The sequence below is a fragment of the Lissotriton vulgaris genome, chromosome 11 (assembly GCF_964263255.1).
Source record: "Lissotriton vulgaris chromosome 11, aLisVul1.2, whole genome shotgun sequence".
NCBI classification, from domain to species: Eukaryota; Metazoa; Chordata; class Amphibia; order Caudata; family Salamandridae; genus Lissotriton; species Lissotriton vulgaris.
Genome location: NC_141699.1, coordinates 47769999 through 47795552, shown reverse-complemented (window position 1 = coordinate 47795552; position 25554 = coordinate 47769999). Strand labels below are relative to the sequence as shown.

The window sequence follows — 25554 nt, the reverse complement described above, 5'->3', positions numbered from 1 at the left end:
ACTGCATTGGTGGTAGTCCCATTACCACGTCACCAACATCACGCTCAGCAGAATTTCGGGATAAGACCGCTGAGGCTGGAGTGACGTCCATGATGACTGCATCGTCGTCATGGGAGTCTTCATCAGCAGGAGTACATGCCACCGCTTGTTCAGCTTCATCATCACACTCCATAACTATGGGACATTTGGGGACCTTCCTTTTACGCTTAGCTACCTTTGTCAGATCATGGTGTGCCTCACTCCCAGGCGGCAGTGGTGGTTCCCAAGTTTGATCCATATCATCAGAAGGAAGAGGCTTGAAGAAGATGTAGACACCATCCTTGATCTTTTCCTTGCTAGGGATCTGGAAGACAATGAATGATCAGGAGGAGTGGCTTCCTCAAATGATACCTTGGCTTGAATGTCGATTTCCTGATGTGCCCCTACTTCAGGAGGAACAACTATTGTGGGCACTTGTGCCGCTCCATGCACCTCTGATTGCGCCTCTCCTTGTGCTGCCTCTCCTTCCACATGTACTTGGGCTTGTACTTGCACATGTGGTTGTTGTTGCGGCTGTGGTTGTTGAACACTCGTCAGATGAGTTACAACAACCTGTGTTGATTGAGGGACATTGCTGCTACTTTCTTGCGATGAGCCAACATCACTGCTCGATGGTGATTGAACAACTATACTGTCTGCTTCTGTAGCACTCAAGGGCTTGGACCTTAGTTGGCGTGGTGGTGGTGGCACTGAGCCCAATGGAGCGGAGGTGCTGTTCCCCGCTTGGTCCCCAGCAGACCCCGCTGCTGCAGGCATACTTTATTTTTCCCCAAAAAATGCGACGGTCGGCACACCAGTCTCCTTTGCAAGTGGCGCCACTGCTTCTTCTGCTCCTTACTGGCAACTTTCTTGCTTGAGGAGCTACGGGCAACTTTTTTTTGTTGCCATCTTCTTCAGATGTCAGAACAGCAGGCCGCAGTTGCACAAGTTGCAGAGTTGTCTGTGGCCACACGTGACGTTGTGCTGCACACACAGCAGCCGGACTTGTTCCTGGCACTGATGAGGAATGATGAGGCTGATGATTCGTCTTTCTGCACCTAAAAGCAAATCTGGTAGTATGAGGTGCTGATTCATCCTGATCATTGTTAACCTCTCCACATTTTTGGGCGAGAGGCGGGTTCTTTTGGAAGTTACAATGCCACCAGCAGCACTGAAAACACGTTCAGAAGAAATGCTTGCGAGTGGGTAAGACAAGTAATTTATAGCCAAGTTGGTGATCTCTGGCCACACATCTCTTTTCCCATGCCAATACGCCAATGGGTCATATGAAAATCGACCTCCGTTGAGTCATTCAGATAGTCCTGCACCATCGACTCAAGGTTCTCCAGGGTTCCTCCACTTTGCTTACTTTTTTCGACCTTTTGAGAAGCAAACCCAAGCTGAGTTAGCCAATCCTCTTCTTCACACAATGATACTGTTGTGTCTGGTGCAGATGATACGGTTGCTGGTGTCGTTAACGGCTGAGAGGGAAAATCACTCTCTTCTGCCGCAGCCACAGATGCAGAAGTGGATTTTTTTGACTCCGGATGGCCTGCTGATGCAGATATACTGCCTTTTCCTTCAATTTCCTGCTGTTCTCTTTCAAACCAAGTGGCTGACACAGCTAGCCAATGTTTGTACTTCGTAACATCTGCGTCATCAAAAGGAAAGAATACTCTGCCTGCCACTGCCTTTTTGTACCGTGGATCCAGAATAGTAGCAGAAATGTAATGCTGTTCTGTGTGGATCTTTTCAAGACCTTCATCACAAAGTAGGCTCTGTAATAACTTCTCCACCAACTCAAATGCTTCTTGCTTTCCATCTTTTTGAAACATAGAAGACACCGCCTTCAGTTGGTGCTCTAGCATGCGCAACAATGGGATTGATTTTCCCAAATTACAGTCCTCCCTACTGACTGCACGCGAGAAGACCTCAAAAGGACGAAGCATGTCTGTCAGGCTTTTAACTAGCTCCCATTGCTCCACCTGTATCCTCAGGTCTATCATAGGTGTACCCAGTTTAAAGAAATACTGATCGACTACAGCATACTGCTCATACAGACGCTCAAGCATGTAGAAGGTTGATTTCCAACGTGTTGCACCTCCTGGATGAGTGCTTTCACTGGCACTTTGCGTTCATGTTAAAGGCACCTCAGCTGCTGCCGGGCCTTAAAAGAATGGTTGAAATTTGTGCACATTCTTTGGCAGGTGGTCAGTAACTCGCACACTGGACTTTCTTCACTCATGAATTTTTTAACAATCAGGTTTATACAGTGCGCCAAACACTGCACCTAAAAGCAAACAAAGCCAGAAGAACATTAGTGAAATAAATGTTGCATATGTAGTGCTTCAATTAATAGATTGCAAGTAAGCATTTTTATAATACCCCCCATTATTCAGGTGCATGTGCATTCGTAAAAGTCTGTATCCATGAAGGAACCTTCCACCAGGAAAAAATATACACGTAGTCACTCAGTGACTGCACTGCAGGCAGAACTTAAGAAACAGCAGGCAGAATTTAAGATTCTAGGACTGGCACTACAGAATATGGGTAGTGCATTCCCTCACTCTTATTGTGTGTGATTTATATTATTTTATACAGTCATTTAATGAGTATCTTTATTATTGGAGTCAGAATGGATTCAGCAATTTGAAAGTATGCACAGTGAAGCACAAATCTGCTTTGAGAACAGGTGGAGAATTTGAAAGAATGATTGTCACAGGTTCATATAATTCATACATTCAGTTATCAACGTGTTGATGATCACCTTGCAGGGAATTCACAGGCTGATGAAGGTGAAAAGGCAACAAAAAATGAACCTTCAATTATCAGCCTTCCTGACTAGCAATCAGCTGCTGGATGAATCCCAACTTGGCTTTCACATCGAGTATTCGACAGGATCTGCTCCTATTATAGCTACAGTAATAGCCAGGGGCACAGTTAATGGTGAGGGAAATGCTGCACTCATCCTCCTTGAACTGACCACAGCCTTTGTCACGACCTCTTGGTTTAGACTGGAAGACCTGCGTGTTGAAGGGGCAGCATTGACCCTCTTTAGATCCTTCCCGATAGAATTAACCCAAATGAAGTTTCCTAGTGCTCATTGATGAGATCAACTCTCTTCAATATTTATGTGACACAGCTCACGGTCCGCTAATATAATTTGGTCTAACAATTGTTTCATTTGCGGATGACACTCAAATTGTCATTTCATTCTCCATAAATAGTCCTAATATCAATCAATCAATCAATCAATCAATCAATCAATCACAGCATTTATATAGTGCGCTACTTACCCGGAGGGTCTCAAGGTGCTTGGGGAGGGGGGGGGTCCGCTACTGCTCGAACAGCCAGGTCTTGAGCTGCTTCCTGAAGGTGAGGTGGTCTTCGGTCAGGCGGAGATAGGTCAAGAGGGTGTTCCACGTCTTGGCGGCCAGGTAGGAGAAGGACCTTCCTCCTGTGGTGGCTCTTCGGATGCGGGGGACGGCGGCGAGGGTGTGGTTGGTCGATCGAAGCTGGTGTGTGGAAGTGTAAAAGTTGAGGCGGTTGTTGAGGTATCGTGGGCCTTGGTTGTGTAGGGCTTTGTGAGCGTGGGTGAGGAGTCGGAACGTGATTCTTTTGTTTACCGGGAGCCAGTGCAGGTATCTCAGGTGTCTGGAGATGTGCCTGTGTCGGGGGATGTCCAGGATGAGTCTTGCTGAGGCGTTCTGGATCCGCTGGAGTCTCTTTTGAAATTTAGCGGTGGTTCCGGCGTAGAGGGAGTTGCCGTAGTCCAGTCGGCTGGTGACGAGGGTTTGGGTGACCGTCTTCCTGGTCTCGGTGGGGATCTACCGGAAGATCTTATGTAGCAAGCGCAGGATGTTGAAGCACGATGAGGAGACGGCGTTGACTTGTCTGGTTATGGAGAGGGAGGAGTCCAGGATGAAGCCCAGGTTGCGTGCGTGGTCTGTTGGTTTGGGTGCGCTTCCCAGGTCAGGGGACCAGTAGGAGTCGTCCCAAGCAGAGGGCGAAGATCTCAGGATGAGGACTTCCGTCTTGTCTGAGTTCAGTTTCTGGCGGCTGTTCATCCTCCACTCGGCTACATCTTTCATCCCTTTGTGTAGGTTGGCTCTGGCGGTGGCAGGGTTGTTGGTGAGGGAGAGGATCAGCTGGGTGTCGTCGGCGTAAGAGATGATGTCGAGGTTGTGTTGGCGTGCGATGGCCGCAAGGGTGCTCATGTAGACATTGAAGAGGGTGGGGCTGAGCGAGGAGCCTTGAGGAACTCCGCAGATGACTTCGGTGGCTTCCGATCTGAACAGGGGGAGGCGGACTCTCTGTGTCCTAATATAAATGAGATGTTTCAGATGCGCATGCGAGAGGCGGAGTTTATCATATTTTGGAATAAAGCTTCTTTTTGGAATCCATACAGGAGGCCGGATGAATTTGGTTTTCTTCAGGTTCCTGTGAAAAAGGTGAAAAATCTGGGAATCCTGGGAGACGATAAACTCACATACCAATAACAAGTTAATAAGGTAATTTCTGCTTTCTTCTTTGTGCTACGCACAATTAGGAAAATAGCACAGTTTAGTCCACATAATTTGCAGAGACAAACAATTTACCTCTATTGATCTGATCAAAACAAACTATGTGGCCGATTCAGAGCAGTAAGCTTCTTGCTGCCATACAGGCCTTTCAGATGGAAGTTTCAATTACAAATAACGCCTGCTCTTTTCAACAAGAGTCAACAATAAGTAAGTATATCTTCTACTTGTTTAAAAAACAACAAATGTGCAGTCAACAAGTACAGAAACACAGATTTCAATTCAAAATCCTGAAAAGAACAAGATCTATGTCGATATACCATAGACCCAATCATCATCTAATTCAAACCAACCTGCTGTGCTTCATGAAATAAACCGGATTGCTTCTAGATACTTCATCGACTTTGCTGACTTCTCCTCTGATGTGTCGGAGGCCCCACTGCCCCCATGGCCCCTGCCCTTTGTGCTGAAGGTGAATATATTCTACCTTTGGCTCAAAGGAACATACTTTGTTTCTCCAAGGTTCACATTTGGATTACTATTGCATGACTTTTCCTATCCTTTAGTTTGGTTTTGTGACTGTGTTCTTTCTGCTGGACATTTTTGACCCAGAACGCTCTGCAGTACACATAGTAAATTTGAATAATAAAGTACACACATCATCACACAGTGAACAGAGAAAATTGTCCCTCATGAATATTTCAGCTCTTTCAGTTCTGGATGGGATTGTATGGGACAACATATCTGAATTTGTTTAAAATGTCCTTTTATGACAGGACCACCCCATGAACTATTTATGTTGATTGTCACATTGATAAAGTATATGAAGGGCTTCATTTATGGGTTTTTTTGCCATAGGGCAGCACAGCAGGATTTGCAGATGCCCTGCCCTACGGCAAAACAAAAGGGCAGGAATATGCCGGTGCACTATGGTCAGCCATGCGCCAACACAGGCACCCATGCACCATGGTGCAAGTGTGCCGCCCATGGAATGCCCCTTCCTGCGGTTTTCAGCATGAAAGGGGTATATATTCATAAGGCCATGAAAAGCCACGTAGTATGGCTTGGCTTTTCATGACCTTGTAAATATGCCAGTGGCATATTGCGCAACCAAAATGTAAAAAAAAGTGACATTCCGGTCATGCAAAATTGCCGGTAGGGCATCATTTGAGGCCCTAAATGTTAGAAGATCTAGAACATTCCATGGTGTTTTTTTCTGATGTGTTATATGATGGTACAGCTAATTTTGATGAGATGTTCGGTTTTCCACATTACAGTCATCACTTTTTAAACAAGGCTAGTATACATTGTGAAGTTTTTAACTTTACACAATAGGAACATTGCCCTACACCACCAAAGGGTTGTTCAAAAGCATTTAGACAGCAGTTTAACTATTTTCTGGTTATGACACGTCAGACTCAGCATCATTTCCCTATAGGCCTGTACCGTCACCTGCAAAGAAACATTTTTAACTGACCTCAAGCTAATGACTTTTCTTCTTTACTTTCCCAGCTCTCTGTACAAGTGAGGTGTGGTACAGCTGCCAGAGAGGCTGAGTGGGAGGTCATGCTTCGATTGCTGGTGACAGCTCAGCTCAGCACCATGTGACTTTGGGCAATAGCTCACTTAATTTCCCCAACAACCCTGAAACCTTAAGGGAAATTTGTTAGCGGTCTACAAATATGGCTGATAAGGTTTAACATTTTGGAAGGATACAGTAGATATGAAATCTATCTGTGGGAATAAAGATTTACAGGTTCAGGAAACAGAGGTTTTACTTAGGGCCTACTTAAAACCAAAACAGATGATTTTCCTGAACAAAACTGTGCAGCAAAGTACTTGCCTTGGCTTAGCCAAGATAACGTATTCAATATACCACGGGTTCCCACTCTTACACGATTTGACAACTGCAGCAGTTAAAACGTGATGAAAACACTATTGACACTATGCTGCGTAAGAGTAAGCATAACTCATCTGATCCCAGTAGGAAGGGATGGTTAGTCTGGCCACGAGACACTAACAGATGTCAGAATAGATTTCTGCAAGAGATTTACAACCAATAGGCCTCACATGTGATATGTGCAGAGTGAACATTCAGGATTGGTAACAACCTACAGTGTTGGGAAGTTGTGCCTTAATTGGCTAAAGACCAGAACACTGTCCCAGGTAAAACAGCACAGAAACCAAATCAAACGTGTTTCGTTTATGCTCTCTGTATTGAGAGCCAACATAGAACTGGCTCATTCAGTAGTGGACAACAGTATAATCTAAAATGTATTCTTTAGGTAGCATTGTCTAATCTACAATAAATCAGTATTACTTGTCCGCATTACAACATGGGCCGTCCCAACTTAGGTCAAGTTTATCGTTGGCCTGAACACTACAGACCCTATGTTCTGGCCATGTGCCATAATGACACATTAACATCACTAATCTGTTCTCAGGTCACCCTGACAAACATTGTGGTTGATGCTTGTGAGTGTCTTCCATCCACCTGAATCTTTAAATACATTTCTTATACTAATGCACATTCATAAGATGATGGTCTGCACGCAGGATGACCATACCTTCATAGAAATCTAACCATGCAAACCTCTTATTTTGGGAATCTGTCCTGAGTAAGTGTGCTAGGGGTTCCACTGCTGGTGCAAATAATGAAGGTAGCAATGACAATCCATGCCTCATATCCCTCCATGGGAAAAGCAAGACATGCCCCGTGCACCTTGACTTGTGCTAGTGGTGACATAGAGGAATATGGCATATGATAGATGTAGAGGTCCGAAGCCCAACTATTCCAGTAAGGTAGTTAGCTAGCACCGTGAGGGACTATAAAGGGCCTTTTCCAAGTCTTCTTGTAGGATAGCTACAGGATCCCAGAACTTGCCGGCCATCCTGATTGCATTAAATAACCTCCATATATTATGCAGAGTGGATCGATGCACCATAAACTCACTGCCACCTCTATTCACCAAACCAGTGATAATTGTAGACAGTCAAATGGATAGCTGATATTTTAGTATCATTAATATTATGAATTGGCCGGTAGGATGTGCAAAGGTGAGTTGGCTTTCAGGCTTTAGAATTGTTGTTATATGTATTTCTTCAAGCTATAATTATAATTGAGGACAATATTGGTACTCTGCATCCACACCCAATGCCATAGCAGAAGTCTTTTTCTGAGGTAACTTTATGATAGGAAACCCTGTTGTTGTTTAACAGCGGATGTGATGCAAGAACATACAAAGAGTTACAACTGTTAATTTGAAATATTTACACTTTTTAAGGTCTTTGATATTCATGATTCAGTACCAGAATTCGACTGACAGTTCGACTCATGCCGAGTTTTCCAGGTAGTTGGGAGATTAACAAAGCATTGCAGACCATTGCAGAAGCTTGATTTCTGACTCAGAATGTATTGGCTCCCATTCAAATACTTCTTGATTTTCTGACACAGTTCACATTGCATGAAAGGAGACTTTGCTTTATTTACTGAAAAAACTGCTTTTCTTTTAAAATGGCTTTTGGACAAGAAAATGAAGAAACGAGAAAAGTGAGTAAGTCACAGAAAGTGAATGAAAGTAGAAAAAGGTGTGAGGGAGGTTGAGTAAAGAGTGACAATGAGTGAGCGAGAATAAACAATCAAAGGGAGTCAATAACTAAAACCATATCGAGTGAACATGAGGCAATGAGTGAGAGCGAGTACTTTAGGGAGTGTGAGACTCCTGGTAGTGTTCGAGCTTGTTGTTCTCACCTTAGCAATCTTGTTAAGCCAAAATATCAACAAGCATTGGCAAAGCTAATTGGTATATTCTAAACAGGCTGGTGCAGTGGTACCTTTGTTATTAAATGTGCCATAAAAAGTAGATATGTGGCCACCTGAACAGCATTACCATATGCTTGAATTAAAGATTTCCAAGGAAACAGAAAATAAATCACCACCTAACCAGGCACAAACGTGCAGGCAAAATAATCAGCACTATTTAAAGTTCACATTTAAAAATAAATAAATGCATTTTAAAAACACCCTTAGAGCTAGTTTTACTATTGAAGAGAACGAGACTATTTTTAGATGGATATAAACAATGTGCACATGCTTTACGCAGTAACTCGAATTTAAGGGAGCCAATAGGTACAGTGGGCAGACACATTACTCCATGTTGTATGTTGTGGTAGCAGAAGCAAATTGCGACGTGTATGGGTAAAACTGGCAATGCAGAAAGGAAAAGGCTGAATATTTAGGAAGTAATATCTAGTTAGAAATAATAACATCTAAATTGTGTAAGAGTGCCTAGAGTATAGCAACCTTGCATCTCATGAGGCTATTGCACCGGGTCAAGAGCCATAGGGGACTGAAGGTCTTAGAATCAAACCATGGAAAGACTGACTCAGCCCTTCATGCTTCATTGCTGAAAGGAGTACCAATGATGTTGGCGAACAGAAAACTGGGTGAAGTGCAATGGAAACATCGTGTTGTTATTCAGTGTTTAAGTGCACAATACAAGCACAGCTTTGCTTTCACCGCAGGAAAGGGCATGAAGAGATCTCCTTACTTGTGCACATCGGTGATCTTTGATACCAGGCCTCCTAAACCTGCAGCGATGGTGTTTATTTCAACTTGTTTCAGGGCTGCAGTGCCATCTGCCTCACAATAGAACATGTAGTCAGACCGATTGATTCCTAAGAAAACCGACTGAGAAAAAAAGGGCATGCTCGAATGAGAAACAGCATTTCACCAAAATGTATTTTCGCTCGTATATGTACAAATTTGAGAAGATTGTATTGTAAATGTATTTTTATAATGCTTTGACCATTTTTGGTAGACGTTGAGCGGCATGGTGCGAGTCAAACTGCAAAAAGAAAAAAAAAAGTGTAACATTCGGTACAAGTATGTGTTTTATAAAATGAACCATAAGTTGGATGCTTTTAATGAGACAGACGATTTTCATCCTCTCAATTTTATCAAAATAGGTACATTCGGCTTTCCAAAATACAGTTCATAGTAAAAATATGTATGTACTTTTCACATTTTCCCCCTGGCATTTGTTTTAATCAAGACGTTAATTCATCTTTAAGTCTAACTCGGTGGCGGATCTGTCTCTTCCGACATTGTTTTGAGACTTCGTTAAGCACATTCTGGCTCAGCCGAGGGGAAGGCACCTCTCTCGCCTAGCGCTACTGGCTTTGGGATGTATTGTTCACCTGCCTAGAATGAGTTTCCGGTGGAATGCCTTATTTTCAGGTGCGGTGAAACATAACAGGAGTGGAGCCCATAAACAACCTCGGGATTGGGTATAGTATAGAAGTAAAAACACTATCCCAACAGGTATCAGTTTAAAGACAGTTATGTATGTATGCAGAAAGCATTACACGAACAGGGTGTTAATCACCAAGATACATCAAAGAAAGTAACATCAAGGTATACAGTTAAAGCAGCACTATATAGAGAAAATCATGTGATAACCCAAAGGTACTTGGGGGCATATTACCAAGCAATAGCGATAATTATCGCTATTGCTTGGTTAGAGACAAAAATTTACCGCTGAGCTGCGGCGATTTTTACCGCAAATAAACCTTGGTATTACCAAAGTTTATCGCAAATGCGATAAAAATCGCCGCAATGCATGAATATCACTGAAAAGTCAGCGATATTCATGCATTACCGAGCTAATGCTCTTAGCCATGTTATCCACCTCCCATTGGATAACATGGCTAAGAACTGCTCAGGGCAGGTGTTAGCTTTTAGAGATATTCGCGCTTAGCGCGAATATCTCCAAAAGTTGGTAATAGGAGATAGCGATGTTAGCAACTGTTTTCAGTCGCTAACATCTTGGCACGCCCACTTTGCATGTCATTAGTGATAAATATCATTGACATGCAAAGTGGGGCCCAAGATGGTCGCTATCTCCTACTAGCTGTCGCTAACTGGTGTTAGCGACAGCTAGGTAATAGGGAGATAATTTTATCTCCGCTTTCTTGGCTTTTAAAGCCAAAAAAGCGGAGATAAACCCCCTTGATAATATGCCCCTGGGTGTATAGTGATATATACAAGTGGATAAAGGTGACAACGCAAGTGATCAGCGTGGACGGCGCAAGGTGAACAATGGTAAAAAATAATATACAGTGGTGGCTCAAAGAGTAACAATTTACATCAATTGCAATCATTGCTTTCATTTCCATTTTTTCATGAGCCAAACGGAAAAAATATGCCTAAAATTGCGCAGTGGTGTCGAGGGCATTTTGATCCTTTTTACTAGGGATCGTCTCCAGGACGGGGTTGTCAAATTTGCTGAGTGGTAAAAAAGGCACCACCCTGGGTCTCGGGTGCCTGGGAGCCGGCCGGAACGTCTGCGTCTCCGTGACTGATCGAAATCAGAGGCTTGTTGACGTGCTTCTAGTCTTTAAACTAATACTTATTTTCAGGAGCCTCAGCTGATAGGAACTAGTTGTTGAACCTAAAACCATCTTGAAAAGAAGGCTTTCAGAACTAAAACCAGTCGCCCAGGGCAGAATATAAATTACTCCGGAGTAATCGGAGTAATTTTGATAATTCCACGTTACTCTTTAAAGCGTAATTACAGGTAATCTTGCATTACTGCTACTTGCGTAATTTAGGGGCCACAGTACTACAGCAAGAGCACATTTAGTAGGCACAAGCGGCCACGCACCCTCCCTAAATTGTGTTCTGCTGCACTTAGCGTAATTTGTTCAGGAAAAAATGGATCCTTGCATCAACTTTGGACGCAAGGGTGCATTTTGTGCTAAGAAAATAGTGCTAAAGGTAGAGAGTAAGTTAGAGATAAAAGCTACCCCAAGTATATGTACAGAGATTGGGACAGCTGCTTGCACTCGCTAATCTTGTTCAGCTAATCTTAGCGATAAACCTTTGCACAGAAATGCATCCTCAGGTCCATTTTGAAAATAGTACTGAAAGCAGAATTGCTCTTCTCGTTTAATTCAGCGTAATCTTGTGAAATTCATCGGTGTTTTCACCTTATTTCCACCAACATCACATGCCATGTGATTACATTTTTTTTACCTAAAAGTGTACTAGATAATTATGTTAATGCACCATGATTTTTCTATGTATTTATTTTCAAGATAATAAGTTGTTGATGGGTGAAAGAACAACATATCAAAAATACAACTAAAATCATTGAATTATAAAATAATACATGACAAGAACATAGCTATATTGTACTTCCTATAACCTTGGTTTTTATGTGCCTTTTATTGGTTTTTATATTGAATACAACATTTTCAAAAATATCCTCTATGATACATGTTGTGTTTTTCGGTTTTTGTGCCTAGACTCCCTGGCTGCTTGCAGCACACCCATTATAATTTCTGACTTTAGATCATTCAGAATCAGGAAGTAAAGATCTTAGTGGCTTAACATCGCAAGAACCCACGTGGTGATCATTGGAGGTCCAAAGCGGTCTCACTCGTGAGGCCGTCCCGTGTTTCCATAACAACAAAGGGGGAGACATTGCTGATGCTGCTGGTGAGTAGGAGCAGAGACACCCTGCTGCATTTAATTACTCTTTCCTGCCAAAGTTAGTGAAGACAGAGCATCACTTTTCTGGCATTCTTTTTTCCATGGAACTGTTGCGTGTTTATCTAGGTTCCTGATCGATACTGCGACCTTATGCCCCTATTCGGCTATAAATCCATTTATTCCCTATATTGGCATAACCGTTCAAGTGCGATATTCAGAAAGTCATCTCTGGCCTCACACGAACAGAGCCACATTCCAGAATAGTTTCTGCCACTTCCTTTGCAACCAATTAGTGCAATGACAGAGCAGAAGTCACTATCTGATATTCCTAGATTAACACTCCGAGTTCTTCAACAAGATAAAAACTCAGCAAACCTGGAAATCCCCGCTTGCTGTGTTTTGATTAGTAATGGAACTCTAATGAGCAACTGATAGCTATCACTTCCTAGTGACATCTTTAATTGACGTCTTATGTCCAGCAAACTTGCGTCAAACCAGGCACCTGTCAGGTATAAATATTACCAACGTTGCCTTAAGCAATAGCCTGTTGCCTGTTGCTAGCTGTTGTATGCTGTCTGCGAGCGAGCGAGCCCGTTGCTGCAGCTGGTGTCCCATTGCTGCTGTTGGTGAAGCTACTGATACCATTATCGCTGCTAAAGCGCGAACGATGGTGTGGTGAGCTTAGGAGCTGAACAGCCGTCCCTCTGCGAAGAGCCCAGCAGATGCCAAGCTGCCCGCGGACGCTGTCCCCCTTCCTCCTCCTCGACGCGCTGAAGAGAGACGCTGCCTTTCTTCTGCTGAGAAATCCAGCTCCAGCGTTTCTAGTCTGCCCTCGCGGGTGACTTGGATACCGAGTTTCTCCTGAAGGAGATACCAGACCTCCATCATTCTATTCAGAGGTATGGTGTTGACTAAACCCTTAGATGAGAATTCTTGAAGCAAACCTTGGCAAAACCAACGTAACTTAAGCTACTTACTTACTCCCCTTCCACGTGTTAGGCTTAGGTCAGGCACACTGGGGTAGGCTTAGTTAGAAGCACCAGTTGAGTATTTTAGCCTAATGTATATATGACTGTATATATGTTTTATTACTTTTAAACCATTGTATGGCTAAGAAACCATATCAATGCTTTTACAGTATTATTTCGCAATACTTATCTTACTGTACATACTTTTTATAATAACAAGTCTTGCAATTATTACAATAAATTTCTCTTGTACGAGAAGAAAGACTGTTCAATAAATGTTAACCCTTTATTGACAAACGCCCGTCTCTCTGTTCTCTACATCTCGTGAAAGTAAACTGCACTAACCTGACTGAGTGAAATACATGTCTATTGTTCACACGACCCTAGAGATTGACTCTTGATCAGAGGAGCAAAGTTGTCATGTTGCACGGTTGTTGGAAAGCTGAATCCCTTCTTGTCTGTACCAGGGAAGCTGATCACTTCCTATTTCAGTCAAGAAAGTTTCCAGTGACCTCTGAGCTAGTTGGTAACACACCCAATTAAGTTTAGCATAGTCAGTGGAGGCCTGGAAGATCCGCACTTCAACGTCGATACTACTGTTTATGTTATTCCAATGCGCAGGGCCTAGTGGGAAACTAGGAACTACACTACAGAACCCCTTTAGGGAAGTTCCAAAAGGGACTCTTCTGCATTGATTGTATCAAAGAACCCGGGCCAGATTGTCAGCTCTTCATCTGATTCTCTGGATGGAAGAATGGTAAGGATCTGCAGAAAAGGACAATCTCATTCTGGGTTAAACATTGGAATGTTGGAGCTCCAGGCTCATACCAGCCATTATAAGCCCGGAGCACCCCACTGTTTTCAATGGAGCTCCCCAACATTGCAATGTTCTAATGTCCATTAAGATCTGCTATGCCTTCACCCCAAAGTAGCCACCTGAAGTGCTCATTCTACCAGGGTGCTGCCAATGTTTGGGCACATGGGATGTCTATTTGGACATTTGTCAAACTGCTACATGGGCCTCATTCCATGCTTTCACACAACGAGGTCCTCCAGGAAAGGCACTTTTCTGGCTTGGTCCTTCAGAACCTGCTGGTTTGAGACAGGTCACTGACTCACCTACTAGAAGATACTGCTTTCGGATTTATTTAAAAGGTGAAGAGTCTGCTTTTAGAAATTCGTATATTTACCTACAATAATGTTCTTTCTAGTAAAAAAATCTATTATATAGCCTCAGAGTCCTGCTTGACTTACACGCCTCCCCATTCTCTTTTATATTTGAAGATCTGCACACTGGTACTGATTGTTCTGGTTTTGGCTTTGTATCTAGGGGCACGGATGAGTCAGACAGCAACTGATATCAGTGGTCACGAGTGGTGTCTATATAGAAGTGACATTCACCACATGTGGCATAGAATTATGTTATGTGGAGCAGTTTGCACCACCTGACGGTGTGCTAGTGTATGACAGAGGGGTTTTCTGGATTCATTAAGACACCTGGAGGAATATTTCAAAACGTGAGAAATCTATAGTTAGACAAAATCTATACCAAAAAGATAGTTACCAAAGGTAAGTAACTTGCTCATTTTTCAGCTAGAGCATTCCATAGTTTGGCCCATTTATCGGGCCACCTTTGTATTTTTACTGTCTTTGTTTCCTAAAGTAACTGAAAACAGTGGTTGTCGGATGTATGTTTCTAACTTAAATTTAAATCTATCTCAGCACAGAAGTTGTATTGATAGAGTTTACAAATTAACTGTGCATGATTCTAGGAAAATACGGGGTGCCAACCCTTGTTTTTCTTCACCTTAATGTCTCCTTTGATACAGTCTGCCATTCTTCTCTGGTACAAATTCTGGTGGCCATGGGGTGTTCTAGGGTTGCCCATGACAGGTTACTTTCATCACTTATTCACAGCAGTTAAGTTAAGTTGTAATCAGGCATCAGTCCTACTCTGTTCATCATATATGTTGCTTGTGAGCAATTGGGTTGGTAGTTAAGTGTACACAGGCAATGGCCAAAATTCTTATCAGGGTGACCCACCAGCAGCTTGGCACAAAAGCTGTCATGCTTAATTTACAGAGGCCATGTGTAAAGTATTTATACAGCAATTTAACAGAAACAAACACATGAAAAACCCCACACTAATTTTGAAAAATAGACTACATTTGAAGAAATGATTTAATACCACAACAAAAATCTAGTCAATACAACTTGAGTTATGAATTTTTTATTTTTAAAGTGAAAAATAGTGCCTAAGTCATTAAAGCTCAACCAGTAACATATAGTTGTGTGGGACCATGGCAATGCCAAAAGTCATGGGCAACCTCGATGGAACACAATTTGGTTGAGTCCTACATTTTTAAATAGGGCCTGATTAGACATTGGTGGATGGCATTCTCTGTCAAAAATGTTACAGATATCTCATCCATCGTATTACAAATGCATATATAATAAGATGATGGAATATCCCATTCCCCAAGTCCTAAATAAGGTTCTCAATCTCTTTTAAGGGAGTTGAAAATCTCCAGAGGAACACAATTGCAAGGGGGCTACAAAGCTGGTAACCTTCCCTATGTGAAGCCAGTGAATTCGAACAGTCCAGCCCGAACTGCCAAGCCATGCCTTTCCTAGACCGGAATCAAGCATCCTAGGACCGGGTTCTGGCCTAGGAAAGACGTGGCTTGAAAGTTCGGGCTGGACTGTTCCCATGAGGCACAGGGTCAGGGCTGATTTGCATATGGCCATGTCTGAACTGGGGTGGTGTGGAGTACAAAAAAACAATGGATTTAGGCCCAGATCTCTGTACTGGGGTGAATGTATAACATTGTTCTGCATTCTGTCCTTCAACTGTTATTTTTGCATTTGTCACCCCGAGTGGAATGGGTATACTCAGACGTGAGTCCCATGCTCTCAACATCACTGGAGTCAAGCTATCCTGGCTGAAGAAGGCTGATAGCCAGAAACTGGTCCTGGGATGCTTGATTCCAGTCCAGGAAAGACATGGCTAGGCAGTTCGGGCTGGACTGTTCCCATGAGGCACAGGGTCAGGGCTGATTTGCATATGCCATGTCTGAACTGAGGTGGTGTGGAGTGCAAAAAATCAATGGATTTAGGCCCAGATCTCTGTACTGGGGGAATGTTTGACATTGTTCTGCATTCTCTCCATCAACTGTTGTTTTTGCATCTTTTAAAAGAGCACATGCACTAAAGAACAAATTAATTGGTGTATAGTGCCCAGAGTCCTGGAGCCAACAAAAAGAGGATCAGAAAAACAGGAGGAAGAGGACAAAATGTGTGGGGATAGCCCTGTATAAGGGATCAAATCCAACATCTATTTTTTGTAATTTCCTGTTCCGCTCAGACTAGGCAGGACAAGATGGCTTTCCCTGGTCGTGGTTACTCAGAGCAAACTGTGACATGCTTTATGTTCTTCTGTACTTTTTTTTAAATTACATTTTACATTTTAACATATTTATCAAGCTGATGGTAAAATCATTAGGATTTAGGAAATATAAGGATGCATTTTTCTACCGTCAACTCTTATGCACTCACAATGTTTGTTATAGGGTCCCGCATTCTTACGAGCGGCTGTGAGATCTAGGAGGATGATGAAGTGTTAAGCAGACAACTAAATTCAATCTTCAGAGGTCCTGTAATTGGATTGATGATTACTGGACAAGGAAAACAACAGCAACTGTACAATTTCTGGAATTAGCGTGGGAGTTGACACCAATTCTCTCCTTCATTTTGTGCATGTTTTCTGTAAATTTTACTCTCTCTGTATTTTTTATGTATATTTCAAGGTCATTTTTGCGCTCAATGAAGTAAAGTATTGATTGAATGATTTCATAAATTAAACCTTTGCTTCATGTATAATATGTATAATCACTTTTAACCAATATATAGCTAAAGCATGATATGGCTGCATTCTGTCCTTTACGGACAGCATATTTTCCATTGAAATTGCCACAAACCTTCCCATTGAGATTGAGTTTTCGTGCTAAAACTATATAGTGCTCAAATGATAATGTGTGGAAATCAGGTGTGAGCAAATAATTATCATTGACACATTACCAAGTAAACTGTTCATATTTGTTTTGATCCCATTGAAATATTTGTGTTCACCTTCAGAATCACAAAAAAATGTGTTTAATAACTGTTGATATATTTGTTCGCGACCAAGTTACTTAAATGATGTGACATTCTGACATCTTAGATCATTTCTCATATCAAAATCCTCATATTTTGCAGTTGTGGAAAAAAGAGTAAACACCATCTGCAAGTCAATCCAAGCAGCTCTTTGTAAGAGGACATAAGGTTACATGTGACCTCTGTCTTTGAATGCACATCAAATGTGACAAGATAAAATCAAGAAGGAATCTTTTTACTCATTCACTTTCTGAATGAACAGAACACCTGTTCTTTGCAAGTTCAAGCCCTTTCACCAGAATGCGACAGTAAGAATAGCTCGACTTGATAAAAATCAAACTTGCATAGCAAATTGATGAGTAGATTTTTGAGGTCTGGAAATTACTTACTACATCTAAAATCTTTAAAACTCAAAGCTGAATTTGTTTTTTAACTACCCAAAATTGCCAAAAAGCTTACAAGAACTTCAGCTGAATTTCTTCTTGATGTAATTGATTCTAATGTATTATCCCTTCCCTAGTGTACACCTCATGAATGACACCTTACTGCATTAAAAAAAGCATGATGTTTTATTAGTATTATTAATAGTATTATTACTATTCAATGACTACACGTGTGACAATTTGCTATAAACTTTTAACACAATTGTAAAACTTTACAAAAACTCTATAATATTAAATATAGCTAAAGCATGATATGGCTGCATTCTGTCCTTTACGGACAGCATATTTTCCATTGAAATTGCCACAAACCTTCCCATTGAGATTGAGTTTTCGTGCTAAAACTATATAGTGCTCAAATGATAATGTGTGGAAATCAGGTGTAAACTCTAAATATCTATAATTTAAAGCCACTTTACACAAATTGGAACTTCAAATGTTTTTTGATATGCTGGATATTTGAACTAAGCTCATATTTCCAATAATATTAACGATTAAACCTCTCTAAAAAGTGATTTCTCATTAATGAAAGTCTTAATGCGTACTAAACAGGAATCATGAAATTCAACACAGAGAAGTGATGCTTGGACAATAAAGGTGACCAGCTAGAAGATTTGCTCTTAATTCACCACTTAACATTTCAGATTAACCACATCTTTCAAAAGAGAGGCACAGCTCTTGAAGCTATAGGAACAATAGCAACAAGTTGACCAAACAGTAAAAAAAGAAAAGTAACAAAAAGGAATGCAGGTGCAGATCATTTTAAATACATTTTACTGTATTTCTCTCTTACCTGAGCTAATCCTTCTTTCATTACTTGCTTGTAGATTGAAAAAAGTTGAGCAATGAAATTGTCTCCTTTAACTGTACTGAAATATAAAAGCAGAATGAAATTGAAATAGCAATATAACTAAGCGTGGGCGGAAAATCCGTTCCGCTCGCGGATTTTGCGGATTTTCGGGAAATCCGCAATCCGCGAGATTTGCGGATTTCCCGCAAAATCCGCAAATTCGCACGCAGCGGATTTTTTTGGCGGCGCGCGGCGTTGGTGATACAATTTTTGCGGCGCGCGGCGTTTATCATCGTTTGCCGAGTTGTTTTTTTCGATAGTTTGCGAGTGCTGCGCCATTTTGGATCTTGCTGTGTGATCCCGCGGGAATTGGCGAGCGCGATTACGTCATCGCGGCTTGCCAGCGAGAGTTTGTCAACGCGAGTACGGCGAGATCACGTCTCGCGGTACTTCGCAATTGCGAGATTTGAGATGCGGCGCGCGAAAATATAAATTTGCAATTCTGCACAAGAAATCCACCAGCAAGCAGCATAAACCTTCTAGAAATGATGATTTTTATGTGAATAACTCCTTAGTTTGACATTTGCCTGCACTTTTTTAGCGAGGAGTCCATTTTGGGGAGGGGGGCAGGGGGGTGGGAGGAAGGAAGTGCCCCATAGTCTTCAACTTCCTGTTCCTGTTCAGCAGGCTCCTCCCAGTGCTTTGTCCATCTCCTGGTCACTTTTCATTCGGATGTGGACCTGGAAGGATTACCTTTTGTGGATGCTGCTGGATCTTTGGATTTGAGGCCTTTTTGACTTTCTTTGGATCACTGTTGGATTAGAAATTTTACAAGTAAGTTTGTTTGGGGCATTACAGTTGCTGCAACTAAAATTTTGGGATTTTCGATTTTTGGGCTGTTTTGGGGCCTTTTCCCAGGGGTACTCAGTGGTGGGTGGACTGATTCTTTCTGTGGGTTGTCTTGAATTTAAACATCATGGAGGCCATAGATGAATTGGGATTGTGCTGATTTTTCTGTATTTTTCGATTTTTTTTTTTGTAAAATTTTGTGTTTTTCGATTTTTGACCTGTTGTTGGGGCCTTGACCAGGGGTAGTGAGTGGTGCATGGGGCCTAGTCTTTCTGTGGGCTGTCTTGAATTTAAACATCATGGATGGAATGGGATTGTGCTGATTTTGCAGTGTTTTTCGATTTTTGGGGGTGTTCATGGGGAGGGACATGCCATGTGGCTGGTGGCCATTTTGAGTGCAGCTACAGGCACTGGCCATGTGCTTGGCAGGCAAGTGGCCATTTTGAATGCAGGCTTTGTTGTTAGGCCTCCAACCATTTTGCCTACTTTTCAACCTTTATTTATGCCAGGGGTAGTGAGTCTTGCATGGGCCTAGTATTTCTGTGGGTTGTCTTGAATTTAAACATCATGGAGGCCATAGATGAATTGGGATTGTGCTGATTTTTCTGTGTTTTTCGATTTTTTTTTTTTGTAAAATTTTGTGTTTTTCGATTTTTGACCTGTTGTTGGGGCCTTGACCAGGGGTAGTGAGTGGTGCATGGGGCCTAGTCTTTCTGTGGGCTGTCTTGAATTTAAACATCATGGATGGAATGGGATTGTGCTGATTTTGCAGTGTTTTTCGATTTTTGGGGGTGTTCATGGGGAGGGACATGCCATGTGGCTGGTGGCCATTTTGAGTGCAGCTACAGGCACTGGCCATGTGCTGGCAGGCAAGTGGCCATTTTGAATGCAGGCTTTGTTGTTAGGCCTCCAACCATTTTGCCTACTTTTCAACCTTTATTTATGCCAGGGGTAGTGAGTCTTGCATGGGCCTAGTATTTCTGTGGGTTGTCTTGAATTTAAACATCATGGAGGCCATAGATGAATTGGGATTGTGCTGATTTTTCTGTGTTTTTCGATTTTTTTTTTTTGTAAAATTTTGTGTTTTTCGATTTTTGACCTGTTGTTGGGGCCTTGACCAGGGGTAGTGAGTGGTGCATGGGGCCTAGTCTTTCTGTGGGCTGTCTTGAATTTAAACATCATGGATGGAATGGGATTGTGCTGATTTTGCAGTGTTTTTCGATTTTTGGGGGTGTTCATGGGGAGGGACATGCCATGTGGCTGGTGGCCATTTTGAGTGCAGCTACAGGCACTGGCCATGTGCTTGGCAGGCAAGTGGCCATTTTGAATGCAGGCTTTGTTGTTAGGCCTCCAACCATTTTGCCTACTTTTCAACCTTTATTTATGCCAGGGGTAGTGAGTCTTGCATGGGCCTAGTATTTCTGTGGGTTGTCTTGAATTTAAACATCATGGAGGCCATAGATGAATTGGGATTGTGCTGATTTTTCTGTGTTTTTCGATTTTTTTTTTTTGTAAAATTTTGTGTTTTTCGATTTTTGACCTGTTGTTGGGGCCTTGACCAGGGGTAGTGAGTGGTGCATGGGGCCTAGTCTTTCTGTGGGCTGTCTTGAATTTAAACATCATGGATGGAATGGGATTGTGCTGATTTTGCAGTGTTTTTCGATTTTTGGGGGTGTTCATGGGGAGGGACATGCCATGTGGCTGGTGGCCATTTTGAGTGCAGCTACAGGCACTGGCCATGTGCTGGCAGGCAAGTGGCCATTTTGAATGCAGGCTTTGTTGTTAGGCCTCCAACCATTTTGCCTACTTTTCAACCTTTATTTATGCCAGGGGTAGTGAGTCTTGCATGGGCCTAGTATTTCTGTGGGTTGTCTTGAATTTAAACATCATGGAGGCCATAGATGAATTGGGATTGTGCTGATTTTTCTGTGTTTTTCGATTTTTTTTTTTTGTAAAATTTTGTGTTTTTCGATTTTTGACCTGTTGTTGGGGCCTTGACCAGGGGTAGTGAGTGGTGCATGGGGCCTAGTCTTTCTGTGGGCTGTCTTGAATTTAAACATCATGGATGGAATGGGATTGTGCTGATTTTGCAGTGTTTTTCGATTTTTGGGGGTGTTCATGGGGAGGGACATGCCATGTGGCTGGTGGCCATTTTGAGTGCAGCTACAGGCACTGGCCATGTGCTTGGCAGGCAAGTGGCCATTTTGAATGCAGGCTTTGTTGTTAGGCCTCCAACCATTTTGCCTACTTTTCAACCTTTATTTATGCCCAGGGGTAGTGAGTCTTGCATGGGCCTAGTCTTTCTGTGGGTTGTCTTGAATTTAAACATTATGGAGGGCATGGATGGATTGGGATTGTGCTGATTTTGCAGTGTTTTTCGATTTTTTTGTGCTCTATAACTGAACTGATGTTCCTCTGTCTTCCATTTTTTTTAGGTGCACAAGACTCAAGAGAACCACCAGTGCCAGGAAGAAGTCCTGCAGCGGTGTGTGTGTGCAGCATAACGTCACGCGACGTCACGTCTGGCCTCAGACAACTCTACAATTCGTGCAACTGCGGCCTGCTGTCTGACCTGCTCTGAAGAAGATGGCCCCAAAGAAAGTTCTCCGTAGCTCCTCTAGCAAGAAAGTTGCTAGTAAGGAGCAGAAGAAGCAAGTTACCAAGGAGGCTGGTGTGTCACCCGCCACTTTTTTTGGGAGCAAAAAAAAAAGTACGCCTGCAGCAGCAGGATCTGCTGGGGACCAACCTGAGAGCAGCACCCCTGCTCCATTGGGTTCAGTGCCTCCACCACCACGCCAACTTAAGTCAAAGCCCTTGAGTGCTTCAGAGGCAGTCAGTGTACTTCTCCAATCACCATCGACCAGTGATGTTGGCTCATCGCAAGAAAGTAGCAGCAATGTCCCTGAATCAACACAGGTTGTTGTAACTCATCTGACAAGTGTTGAACAACCACAGCCGCAACAACAACACCATGTGCAAGTACACGCCCAAGTACATGTGGAAGGAGAGGCAGCAAAAGGAGATGCGCAAGCAAAGGTGCATGGACGTTCACAAGTGCCCACAATAGTTGTTCCTCCCGAAGTAGGGGCACATTTGGAAATCGACAATGAAGCTGAGGTATCATTGGAAGCCACTCCTCCTGATGATCATTCATTGTCTTCCACATCCCTAGCAAGGAAAAGATCAAGGGGGGTGTCTACATCTTCTTCAAGCCCACCTCGTTCTGGTGCAAGTGATCTGTCTTGGGAACCACGACAACTGCGGTCTGACAGTGAGGCAGAGGCACACCATGATCTGCCACCGGTACCTAAGCGTAAAAGGAAGGTCGTCCAAAAACTCAAACCTATGGAGTGTGATGAGGCTCAACAAGAAGTGACAGATACTGCTGGTGATGAAGCCTCTCACGATGACGACGAGGCAGTCATCACAAAGGTCACTGCAGCCCCACCGGGCATGCAGCAAAGAGACATTTTGACCCTATCCCGAGAAGCTGCTGAGCGTGATGATGATGTCGGCGAGGAGGCAATGGAAATGGAATCATTAGATTTGGAGTTAAGTAGTACACCAAAACCTACCGCTTCCATATTTCTTCCTCGCAAGAAGGTACCCACCTCGTCCTCGACCTCAATTCGTGGTGGTGAAAGTGCAAAACGTACTGAAGTTCGGCAATCCACATCCTCCACTTCATCTGTCATTAGCAGCAGGACCACCACCACCAGTATCGCCGCCTCCTCCGGCCCCCGAAGACATTTCAAGTCTCCAGTTTGGGACTTCTTTAGTGTTTGCCCAAAAAAGGAAAACGTAGCCATTTGTAGCCTTTGTAAGCTTCGATATAGTCGTGGTAAGCTTGGTTCTAACTATGGTACCGGAGGCCAGAGAGGTCATCTTGAGAGAAGGCACCCTGTCGAATGGTTTCCGCACCTAGAGGCGGTCAAGAAAGCCGGAATTGCACGTAATGAAAACGTTGATTTGTCATCTGCTGATGACGAGGAGGTAGAAGAAGACGATTCAAACACTTCACTTACACCCAGTTCCCATGTCAGCAGCACACCCCATGGGAGCCACACTAAGAGTGTGGGAGAGAGTGAGACATCAATGCGGAAAAGTTCATCAGCGAGCGTAACTGGGTCGAAGAGATCATCATCATCCCGTAAATCATTGGTCCAGGGCAACATTAAAAAGATGTTGTTTACAGAAGCGCAATATGAACGCAACCACCCAATGACCCGTCTGTATAACACTAAGCTGGCTAAAATGCTAGCTCTGGACCTTCTCCCTTTTTCTTTTGTAGAAGGGGTTGGTTTTCTAGAATTAGTGACAGTGCTCTGCCCTAAATGGAAGGTTCCTAGCCGGTTCTATTTTGCCCGAGTTGCGGTTCCAGCACTACATGAAGATGTTCTGAAGGTGATTGGGGCAGCTTTGCAGAAGAGTGCTGTTCACACTATACATCTGACAACAGACATGTGGACCAGTGGCGCAGGCGCTGATTACATGTGCATCACTGCACACTGGGTCTCTTTTTCAGGGGCTAAAGCAAAGCTAAACTCAGGTGTTGACACTAACATTGTTTTTAAAGGTGCTCGGAAACATGCAACACTAGCCATGTTTGGTTTGGAGAAACGTCACACAGCAGAAAACATTTTGGATGTCTTTAACACAAAGGTCCTTAACTGTCTGTCCCCACTAAAACGCAAGGTTGGTTATGTTTCCACAGACAATGGCTCCAATATAGTTAAGGCCATGAGGGACGGTTACTATTTCAGAGTGCCGTGTTTGGCGCACTGTATAAACCTGGTTGTCCAAAAATTCTTGGGTAATAAACGCAGTGCAGCGTACAGTGTATTGGACAACTGCCGAAAAATTTGCAAGCATTTCAGGCATTCTTTTAAGGCCCGCAAGCAGCTGAGGAGCATGCTATATCAAAGTCAAATGCCAGTGAAAGCACTCATCCAGGAGGTGGTAACACGTTGGAACTCAACCTTCTACATGCTTGAGCGTCTGTATGAGCAGTATACGCAACTCGATCAATATTTCTTGAAAGAGGGTATAGAGGAGCTGAGGATGGGTGGGCCGCAATGGAACATAGTTGAAAGCCTAACACGCATGCTTCGTCCTTTTGAGGTCTTCACACGTGCAGTCAGCAAGGAGGACTCTAATTTGGGAAAAGCTATCCCATTGTTGTACATGCTGGAGGACCAACTGAAGGAGGTGTGTTCTGTGTTTCGAAAAGATGACAAAAAGAAAGACTCTTTGCTTCTGGCTGAGAAATTATTAGAGCTCCTACAAGGTGATGAACGTCTTCAAAAGATCCACTCAGAACAGCATTACATTTGTGCTACTATTCTGGATCCACGCTACAAAAAGGCGCTGGCAGGCAGAGCATTCTTTCCTTTTGCTGATGAAGATGTTACAAAGTACAAACGTTGGCTAGCCTTGTCAGCCAAGAAGTTTGAAACAGAACGGCTGGAAATTGAAGGAAATGGCAGTACATCAGCAGGCCATCCCCAGTCAAAACAATCCACTTCTGCACCTGTGGCTGTGGCACAAGTGACCTCTCAGCCGTTAAAGACACCGGCAACCGCATCATCTGCACGAAAGACAGCAGAAACATTGGAGGCTGAAGAGGATTGGCTAGCTCTGCGTGGGTTTGGTTCTCAAAAGGCCAGAGGCACAGCAAGAGCTACGCAAAGTGGAGGAACCTTGGAGGAGGACCTTGAGTCGATGGTGAAGGACTATCTGAATGACTCCACAGAGGTCTATGTTAATTCTGACCCATTGGCGTATTGGCATGGGAAAAAAGAATTGTGGCCACAGCTCACCAACCTGGCTTTAAACTACTTGTCTTGCCCACTCGCAAGTGTGTCTTCTGAACGGGTTTTCAGTGCGGCTGGTGGGATTGTAACTCCCAAACGGAGCCGCCTCTCGCCCAAAAATGTGGAGAGGTTAACAATGATCAAGATGAATCAGCACCTCATACCACCAGATATAAGAGTACGAGAGAGCGTGCCGGATGAAGAGGAGGTGGCCAGCACCATAGATGAGGGAATTTCTACTCTGTCAGGTGGCACTGACCTCACCCGGGCTGAATTCGCAGAGTATGATGACGAAGCCTTATTCTTATTCCTGGACCGTGATTCCGACTTCGAGCCCTGAAAATGAGACAACGAATCAATAACTTTCTTTTTCATCCTTATTCACTTTTATTCCTGTGTGTCTGTCTTTCTTTGTTGTGCACAGTTAATATAATTCAAACTTTAATCAGATAATCACAAAGACAAGCCCATCAGCAGAACTGTCTTCACTTGTTTGCTAATTTATTTGA

General features: G+C 43.1%; 1 pseudogene; it reads right to left on the bottom strand.

The window, feature by feature from the left end:
* LOC147678934 (glutathione synthetase-like) overlaps positions 1–25554 on the bottom strand; it is a 700250-nt pseudogene that overhangs the window by 577857 nt on the left and 96839 nt on the right.